The 10665-nt window shown below is 29.3% G+C and overlaps 1 long non-coding RNA gene across 1 annotated transcript; it reads left to right on the top strand.

The window, feature by feature from the left end:
* The first annotated feature begins 677 nt into the window (after positions 1-677).
* On the top strand, positions 678-3865 carry LOC139856162 (uncharacterized). Its single transcript, XR_011761696.1, has 4 exons — positions 678-894; positions 1065-1136; positions 1578-1914; positions 3458-3865. It is a non-coding gene; the product is annotated as an uncharacterized lncRNA (long non-coding RNA).
* The last annotated feature ends 6800 nt before the right edge of the window (positions 3866-10665 follow it).

The raw sequence follows: 10665 nt of genomic DNA, 5'->3' as shown, positions 1-10665 counted from the left end.
ACAAGTTTATTTGGTGCCGTTCCTCATGCGGCCTAGCGGAAACGTAAGCAACATCATTGGCAAGGAAGGATTATCGTGTGAAGATTGATTGAGCTTCAATCGAATCTTCAAGTGGGAGATTGTTGAAATAGAAAATATAAATGGTTGTTGGTAGATGTTGTTGGTGGATGTAGTTGGTAAAATAAGTGGATGGTTGTTGGTAAGTTGTAGGTAACACTTTTCATTACCTAACTTGCCTAGCTCTCACCAAATCCCAATCCTTACTACTATAAATAGAGCCATAAGCAAGCATTCAAATCATCCCAAAACACATTCTTCTTCTTATATTCTAAGAGTGTAATAGAGAGTTTGAGTTTAGTCTCCTAATTACAAGAGATATAAGCATTAGTAATTATCCTTGTAATTAGAGAGAAGTTGTAATTCCTATTATTCTTATTAGTGAAACGTTTCTTTCCTTGCCCGTGGTTTTTACCCTATTGAGGTTTTCCACGTTAAATCTCGGTGTTCCTTTATTATCGTTTTCATATTATTACTAGTGGTTTGCTATAATTCGGTGTCACTTTTCTCAACAGGTAAGATTGTCGTTTTATACATTTTATATTGTATGTTTTATCATTTCATAAGTATGTGCGTGGTAGCCTGTATGGTATTAGGAGATAATGTGACCATCTAGAAATTTGAGTTCGATTTCGGCCTAATATTTTTCATTTTTTTTTTTTGTTTTTTTTTCATAAAATTCACACGAACCTATCTTCTTTTCCTAATTGCGTGTTATCATCTGCGTTATGTAGGTCGGAATTACATCACCAAACAATTAAAATTTTAATATCGCTGGTCTCTTTCTCTTTTGTTCCCCAAATGAATCTTCTTTCTTAAACCCTAATTGTGTAACAGGTTACTAATCTTTAATTATTTATTTTTTTTGCTTATGTTCTTAGATAAAAACTTCATATATATATATATATATATATATATATATATATATATATATATATATATATATATATATATATATATATATATATATAGTTTAGTGCTAAATATGAATAACTTGTTGGTTTCAGTAAATTCATACCAATAGTGCACGCTCTCAATGATCTTCACCCCCGCCTTCTTTGTGTCGCCTAAGGCCAAAGGTATTTCCTTTTATGTCGTCGCATTGTGGAATCTTTTGAGTCCTTTCATGTATGTTTACCATTTTCAATTCTTAGCTTTTGTGGTTGTTGGTTTTTTTGTTTGATATTTCCGTTTATATGCTTTTTGTTTCAAGTTTTAGTCTCACATGCTGCGTTATTTTCTGCAACTTTAACATGTCGTTATCCAATTGTGAGAGGAGTTTTTGCTTCTTTCTTTATGTGATTGCTTCTGTTGTGTTTTCTATTTTTTTTTTTTACATAGTAAATACCATCTGTATTGTAGTTATTGTTCGTATATTGGGTTGCCAGTGTTTGTTGAGGCTCAAGTTGTTGTTCTCTATTTGAAAAGACAATTCTCATTGTTTAAGATTGCTTGCTTCATATATTATGTAAACATCGTGTGCCTTAGTTTTGCTTATCTGAGTTTATGTTTGTTTGCAGTTCTCATTTGTAACAGCCCAGAATTTTCAACATAAGTGCGCGTCCCGCACTACTTCTGTGCGTAGCGCAGATCGTCTGAAAAACTTTTTTCCTTATTTTGAGAAGTGGAGGGACCTTTTGTGTAAACTCCTATATAAACAATACAACCTTCCTCAGTTTTGATGCTCATTTTATTACAGAAACTATCACATACGATTACTGTCATAGAAAGAGACAGAAATTAGGGTTTGAACAATTGGAACACTTCTTGTTGATTAAACCCGAAATTGGAGCAATACATAGTGAAGGAAGCTTGCTTTAGCTGCTAATCCTTGTTACCATCTCCATTTCACTCTTTGTAAGCAAAGCCCTAACTTTACGCTTTAGATTAATTTGGAGGTTTTTAGTTAATTCTTCCACTTTGGGATGGTTATTGGGAAATAGGTTGTAATTTAAGTTTAGTAAGTGATAAGAGCACTCTTGGTTAATCCATCTACAATAACCCAGATAAACTTCTGCTAAGGTTTTAGAAGACGAAGCCTCCGTAATTGGCAAGAAAAGAGCACTCTTGGTTAATCTATCTACAATAACCTAGATTGCATCATGATGATGCGGCATTCTCGGTAATTTCGTGATTAAATCCATAGTGATATTCTCCCATTTCCACACAAGTATCTCCAAAGGTTGGAGTTTACCATATGGCATCTCGTGTTTTGTTTTAACCTGCAAACATGTCAAACATTTATGCACAAACTTTACAATATCCTGCTTCATTCCCGGCCACAAATAATCTCTTTTCAGATCTTTATACATTTTAGTTGCGCCAGGGTGAATTGAATATTTTAATTTATGAACCACCCCCAACAATTTCTCCATTACTTCACAAGACTTCGGAACGCAAATTCTCCCGTATCGGGTTGTCAACCCCCGACTATCTACTTCTAATAAACCAACTTGTCTTGTCAGTCTCTCTCGATTCAGATTTCCAGACTCAAGGCTTAAAATCTGGGCATCCTTTATTAATGTAAGAATATTTGGGGTTACTCTCAATGTAAGACATTTCTCCTTAAGTGGTGGGTGAACGGTCTTTCTACTGAGAGCACCTGCAACTATGTTTACGTTCCTAGGATGATAAAGGATGTCACAATCATATTCCTTTACCAAATGTTTTAAAACCCTAACCTTGTGGTTAAAATATCTTTGTTTTGGTGAATCATGAATTTTAAAGTGAAGTTGTTGTTATGTGGAGTCTTGAAGTGGAAGCCTTGAAATGTTGATTTTGATAGTCAAACCCTAATTTGAAGATTAGCAAAACTTTGAAGTTGATATCTTGACACCATTGTAGTCTTAATATCTATTTATTTGGATAGAATGAAGATGATGTATATATAGTTACATCAAATGTGTATATTTAGTCAAAACTCATGAAGTGTCAAAATGGGTAGTCATATTTGGGTCATTAGGATGTCGGTAGTAATGAAGTAAGTAATAATCACACTTGTTGGGTTAGAATGGAAGTAGCCATAGTAAGTTAATTGTATGTTAGTTTGCTTTGCCTTGTTCCTTTGAATCCTTTATTAAGGTGAGTTCATATGTAAAAAAATGGGTATATGTCTTTGTTTACATTCATGTATACAAGAACATATGACTCTTGGGAATGAAATCCCAACGCGGTAGAAACTGGCTAAGACTATAAAAGTAGTCGAGGGTTGCGGCAGGAAAACAAGGGTAGATTGTAATGTAATCTTCATATCGGTAGTATGACTACGGATCCGTATGCCTTGCAGCAGAATACTTCGTGTGTCCGTGTTGATAGTTTCATGCAGTAGATTATATTTATATTATTTATATATGTCCTCACTAAGCGAAAGCTTATTCTTGTAATTGTTTAAATTTTGTAGGTCATAGTGAAAGTAGTGCGAAAGGAAAGAAGAAAGAGTAGTTTGAAGTTGAAAGAACTCTTTTGGTAAGTGGAGATTCCTATCCCGACCCCGTGAAGAAGATAGCCACTTGAAGTATAAAACGCCTTCCTTTTATAGTCATCTAAACTGTGGTCTTAACTTGAATATATGTATACTTGTTATTTGAAGGTCAAACTTTTGTTGTAATTATAGGTCGGTTATGAATATTTGAAGTTACAAAAACTGTTAAGGGATTGTCGTGGTTCTGAATTACATATTGGAAACTTTGGGTTAGATGTTATGAGTCAAAATAAAGTTTGAAAAGTGCAGGTCCTGGATCAAGCAGAGTGCGTGTCGCCCAAAATGTATAACGAGATTTGGAAACAGAAACTTTTATTCCATTGTGTGCGTCGGGCATGTGTATTTGTGCACCGCACATGTGTGATTTGCGCGCTGTGCAGAAGCACTGTGTTTAAAATTTTTTTTGATCGAGTCTAGGGCGCTTCATCATTCTTCAGGTGTGTCACATTTTAACTGAGGCATCAGTGACTACAATTGCGTTTGTAGTTATTGTTATGAGTTTTAATTGTTAGTTTATTTGTTTTGATGTTTTTTTAGACACCTGTACCAAAAATAGTAAGGTTTCAACATAACTTTTTGACCCGTCCTCCACCCATTTTTTCAGTTATAAAAAGGCAAAAACTATTTTATACCCTTATGCAGAAAATGCACTGAAAATCTATCTCACGACATTATTCTCCAAGATTTCGCACAATCTCTTATTCATTAGTTTTTAACTTTGTATATTTGATCAAGCATAAAATGGTCCAAAAGGTTCGGTTCATGCGAGATCAACAATAAAAGGGGGGGTTTGAGGGTTTTTTGAGTTTAACACTCCGGTCCAGAGCACCGTGAATAACCCTCATACGAGATGAAGATCTCAGAAAGGGTTGTTAAACGTAACCCACCATCATTCGGGTTAACCGGAGTTGATGGCTCAAGGGTGATATTAGGATTTACGTATTGTGTGCTACCTGAAATCGCTAAGTATTTGAGGGCGCTATGCCGGTTGCGCGGGTTATCGAAGGTGAATATCTTGAGAGTATTCTTGTAGGTGAAATGTGATGTAATTCTGGACTGATCCCTTCATTTATTCAAGCTACGCTTATTTATACTTGTTGACTTTTGTCCATTAGTGAAGTGACTCATCCTAATCCATAAGGACGAATACATTTACATATGGATACATCGCGAGGTTCTGACCTCTAAATGAAACATTTTACAAACATTGCATTCGTTTTTAAAAGACAAACTTTCATTACATCGAAAGTTGATAAGCATGTATACCATTTTATAATATATCCAAACTATAAATGACTTAATAGTAATCTTGTTGACTCGAATGCAACGTCTTTTGAAATATGCCATGAATGACTTCAAGTAATATCTCTAAAATGAGCAAATGCACAGCGGAAGATTTCTTTAATACCTGAGAATAAACATGCTTAAAAGTGTCAACCAAAAGGTTGGTGAGTTCATTAGTTTATCATAAACAATCATTTCCATTAATTTAATAGACACAAGATTTTCATTTCCATTTCTCATAAACATCATATCATATCAGGCATTTCGCACTGCATAGAGATAAAAAAAATAAAAAATCATTCATATGGATTGAACACCTGGTAACCGACATTAACATAATGCATATAGAATATCACCAAAAATACAGGATTAACACATCTGTATACGTACAGGATTAACACATTTGTACAAAAATCGAAGTACTAAAGCATCCAAACTCTCAGGATGGGGGTCGTTAGTGCCCATAGATCTATCTTTAGAATTCGCGTCAATTTGGGCCAATTCCCAAATTCTTAGGTTACCAAGCTAAAAAGGGTGATATCCGGTATAATAATTCAACCATAGAATGTAGTTTCAAGTACTTGTGTCTATTTCGTAAAACAGTTATAAAAGCAGCACATGTATTCTCAGTCCCAAAATATATATTGGAAAAACATTTAAAAAGGAATCAAATGAAACTCACAATACTGTATTTCGTAGTAAATATGCATATGACGGCACTGAACAAGTGCAAGGTTGACCTCGGATTCACGAACCTATATTAAGTATATATATTTATATGTTGGTCAATATATGTCTAACAATTTAAGTCAAGTCGTAGTGTATCACAATCCTAATGCTCGAGATTGATATGCAAAAGTCAACTTGACCCAAAATGACTTCCAAAATCTATACATGTTTATTATATAACTTAAATATAGTCGTTTTATATATTAAATATATTTATCAAATTTTATTAGAGTAAAATAATACAAGTCATTTATTAAAAAAAATTTACATTAAAATTTATATATGACGAAAATATACTTTTATATATTTTAAATAATAAAATTCATAAAGTTCACATGATATCATAAAAATATAGTGGTATGTATTATTAATGTAATTATATTACGTGTGGTAAAAATATCTTTGTATTACATATTTATTTGATAAAATAATATTGATAATAACAATAATGAGTAAAAGTTGTATTTTGTAATAATAATAATAATTATTATTCTACTAATAATGATAATAACAATATTTATTTACTAAAGATGATTATAATAAAATGATAATTCTAATCATGATAATTTTAATAATAACGATACTTTTTAATAATAAGTATAATAATAATATTTTATATAAAAATAATAATTCTATTTAAAAATGATAATTTTTAATAATAATAATATTAAAATGATAATATTAATGATATTTTATAATAACAATGATATTTCTATTAAAATGATAATTTTAATAAAAAAATTATAATTTTAATATTAATGATACGATATTTTTATTTAAATCAATATTTTACAATATTTTAATTTCATCATGATACTTATACTCATTATTTCCTAATCGGTTTGTTTAATAGCTCTTAGTCTTTTTTTATATCCTATTCATAATAATAATAATATTAATCATAATAATTAGATGATACTAATATTAGTTTTTATGATAATGATACTAATAATTATAATAATACTAATGATAATACTAATTATTATAACGATAATAATAATAATAATAATAATAATAATAATAATAATAATAATAATAACTATAATTATAATAAAAATGATAATATTTATAATATTCTTAATGATCATAACGATAGTAATAATAATAACAATAACAATTTTCTTTAATGATAATACATATATTAATAATGATAACAATAATAATTATTAGATAATAATAACGACGATAATAACGACGATAGTAATAATAATAATACTAAAATTAATAATAATTCAGTTGGTCATATCTTCTAATCCGTTCATCGAAACGATACGCTTTCTAAATGAAAAGTTATTAATTTTTCGACAGCTTTTCAACGACATGCATATCATATATCTTATCTCAATAGCATATGTATTAAATTCATGATTTATCATAAAGTATATAACGACAATATTAAGCATACAAGCATGCATAATTATATATACTCGAGCACTAGTCAGGGATAGACCATTACTATATAAAAGATAAGATATGAATGCTCACGTATCAATATTGCGATTCAATATTGCAAGAAAGTACGTAGACGCAACGGAGAAGATAAACACTAGTTTGACTCACGAGCAATACCCTCGAACCATACCCATAACTTCCATAGCTATAACCCATAATCTCCTTAGCTCTATCCCTCTCGAAAAATCCGTTTTGAAATAACCCGAGCATACCCTCGTCGTAGTATTTTATGTATAAATAATACTAATACTTAATACTACTAATAATAATAATACGATTAATAATAAAATTAATAATAATAATATTATTATTAATATATATATATATATATATATATATATATATATATATATATATATATATATATATATATATATATATATATATATATATATATATATATATATATATATATAGAATATAGATACGAGAGATTGAGATATGAAAATGGTGAGGAATTAGCAGAACACGCTCGACATTTATACCCATTTTCTGACATAGACACCTCCGCGATTGCGGAGGTTTTTAGTGCTTCTGTTCCGCGATGGCGGCCTCCAGCTGTCCAGAAATGAATTGTTTTCCACGTGGGCTGCTATCGTTTAATATATATATATATATATATATATATATATATATATATATATATATATATATATATATAATATATTTAATTTAATAATTAATTATATAATATTATATTCACGTGCATAGTTAACTTGTAAAATTAGTTCCAAAAACTTGTACGTTTGAGTGTTATGGTCATTTGCTTCAATAAATCAACGTCTCGTTATTTTCTAATATATAAAAGTATTATTTTAAATCGACACGTCTTATAATTAGATTAATATTATATTTCATCACATTGTAAAATATATATTTTCATTTAGAAATATAAATATGTACTTATAATATGTAATTGAAATATAATATTTAGTTTTTTCAAGTTAATTGTATTTCAAGTTCATTTTAAAATCGTTAAGAAAATATTATAACACATAACGTTTACACTTCAAAAACTTGATTTGATATTATTCATTTATGTACTAGCGTTTCACAAGTTCAATCAACTTATTGAAATAACAATTGGATCAATAAACGAGTACCACTATTGTTTACAAAATGATTTGAAATTTCATATATATACTTATATTGAAAATTAATAATATTTTTACTAATCTTTAAGTTTTAAAACACGTTTTTAATCTTATTTATATTTATTTATATTTTATTGAATCATAAACCGTTATCATCTATACTTTGTCAAAAGGTTTCTAGAAAGATTCTAAAGTTTAGAATACCGTTAAAAACTTTATCCTTATCATAATGATTCAATAACAAATTTTCAAAAGTGGTCCTAGATATTTTAAAATTATATCCGTTTTAAAGAGGACGTGACACTCAAATCGTTTTATATAATTTCTAAAATTTATAACAATAAAAATATTGATGATGTAGCATGAGGGTACGAAATAGTATTATTTTTAATACAAAATACTACAAAATATGACACAAGTTTTATTAATTTACGGATGGGATATACCTAAACCTTGCTACAACACTATAGGCAGTGTACCTAATCGTAGAGTAGTATAGTTTTTAGTAAGTCCGGTTCGTTCCACAGGGAGCTAGTGATTACGTACTATATTTTTATAAAACTATATTTATATAAATATAAATATATATATATATATATATATATATATATATATATATATATATATATATATATATATATATATATATATATATATATATATATATATATATATATATATATAAGTAGTAATATTATTATAAAAGGGGTTTTTTACCGTTTAATGACCGGTTTGTCGATTTTATATTTTTAAGCGTAAAGATAAATGACAATAATTAAAGTGCGTAAAATATATAAATGACGATAAATAAAATAACAATAAATAAAATTGCGATAGAATATGAAATAAAAGGATTATGCTTATTTAAACTTCCGTAATCATGATGTTTAACGTTTTGATTTTAATTAATTGTTACTCGGGTTAATTGTCTTTTGTCATGGTTTATTTGATACCTATCTGGTTTTTGTCCATAATAGTCCATCGGTCATAAATATAAAGTGCGAGTGTCCTCGTCAAATTACCCTTATACCCGAAGTCAAATATTCCAACTAATTAAGGATTTAAACTGTGACGCAGTTATCACTTCTGTCAACAATTACACCAGTTATCACTGTATGTAATCCACCCCTGTTTTGATTAGATATGAATATTAATTTACCCACTTGATCAGTTTGAATAATCAATTACCCAACCCTAATAATTAATTAAATGATTATAATAGATTCCATATGAACGTCACTAAATAGGACAATCATAATCATTATTAATTATTAGGATAATTAATTTGAAGATAGGTTCGACAGACTCCAATGAGTTGTCACTCAATTAGACAATACCCCCCATCTATTAATAGTCAATAGTCCAATTTCCACAAGTGTCGGTCTTTTGCCCAAACCTTAATTATGGTACAAAGTTCAATAACCCCGTCTTAATATTTTAGCCCAACATCACGATTACTTCATTTTAAATAAGCATAATAATAACTTAGTTACGAGACATTAAATTAAAAAGGAAGAACATAGCTTACAGTGGTGATTAATCGCGTAGCGTTGCACGGACAGAATTTCGACTTAAAAACCGTAAAATATTTCTTACAATAACCCAACTAAACCATAACTTTATTATTAAAATTAACTTATATTAAAATTATAATATAAATATATATTACATATTACAGAAGAGAGAAAGAAATATGAAGAAAGGTGTACATAAATCGATCAAATGAATTGCCTTTTATAGGCAAATATTGAATTGAAATTTTCACTTATGACCCCTTAACTATGTTCAATTAACAACTTTTTATTATTTATTATTATTCTTATTATGAATTATTTAAATATTATATTATATTCTTGTGCATAGTTGACTTGTACTTTCAGCTCCGTTGCGTCGAGCGTTGATAGTTGGCTCGGGTACCGGTTCCGGATTTTCGAACGTCCTTTCGTATAATTTAATATCTTGTACTTTACGTTTTGTAACTTGTACTCTTGTCATTTTTAGACGTTTCTCATCAATAAATTGAACCTTTTGAATTGTATCTTCTACATTTGAGCTTTTTGGACGTTTGTGTCTTCAAATCTTCGTTTTCGCCTTTTGTCTTCGCACTTATTTATTTAAACAATTACAATGAAAATATAATACAATTACATATGAAAACCTATTATTTAGAAGGGATATTGCTATGAAATATATGTTCCTTTTTAGCCTTATCAAATATCCCAACACTTGAGCGTTGCTTGTCCTCAAGCAATACAGAACTTGAAATAAAAACATACATGAATCACTTTTTTATTCATCACACTTTGTACATTAGTGATTTTGATATGGTGGTATAAACAATGATAGTAACGATAGAACCATGGTTAAAGGTGGGTGTGTCATCCACAGTTGCCTCGGGTTTAGGTCAACGACACTTGCAATCAAATAGCCGATTTACTTTCGGTTTCCAAAGCAAAGTGCACATTTGAAAGGTGGTTTATAGTCCCACATGACTATGAAAATGTAGATCCTTAAGGAAATTGGATCTTTATGAAAACATTTGATCTTTTTGAAAATTTAATCTAGCTT

The sequence above is a fragment of the Rutidosis leptorrhynchoides genome, chromosome 6 (genome assembly GCF_046630445.1).
Source record: "Rutidosis leptorrhynchoides isolate AG116_Rl617_1_P2 chromosome 6, CSIRO_AGI_Rlap_v1, whole genome shotgun sequence".
In the NCBI taxonomy this organism is placed as follows: domain Eukaryota; kingdom Viridiplantae; phylum Streptophyta; class Magnoliopsida; order Asterales; family Asteraceae; genus Rutidosis; species Rutidosis leptorrhynchoides.
The sequence above is the reverse complement of the archived record's forward strand: the minus strand, read 5'-3'. Positions and strand labels throughout refer to the sequence as shown.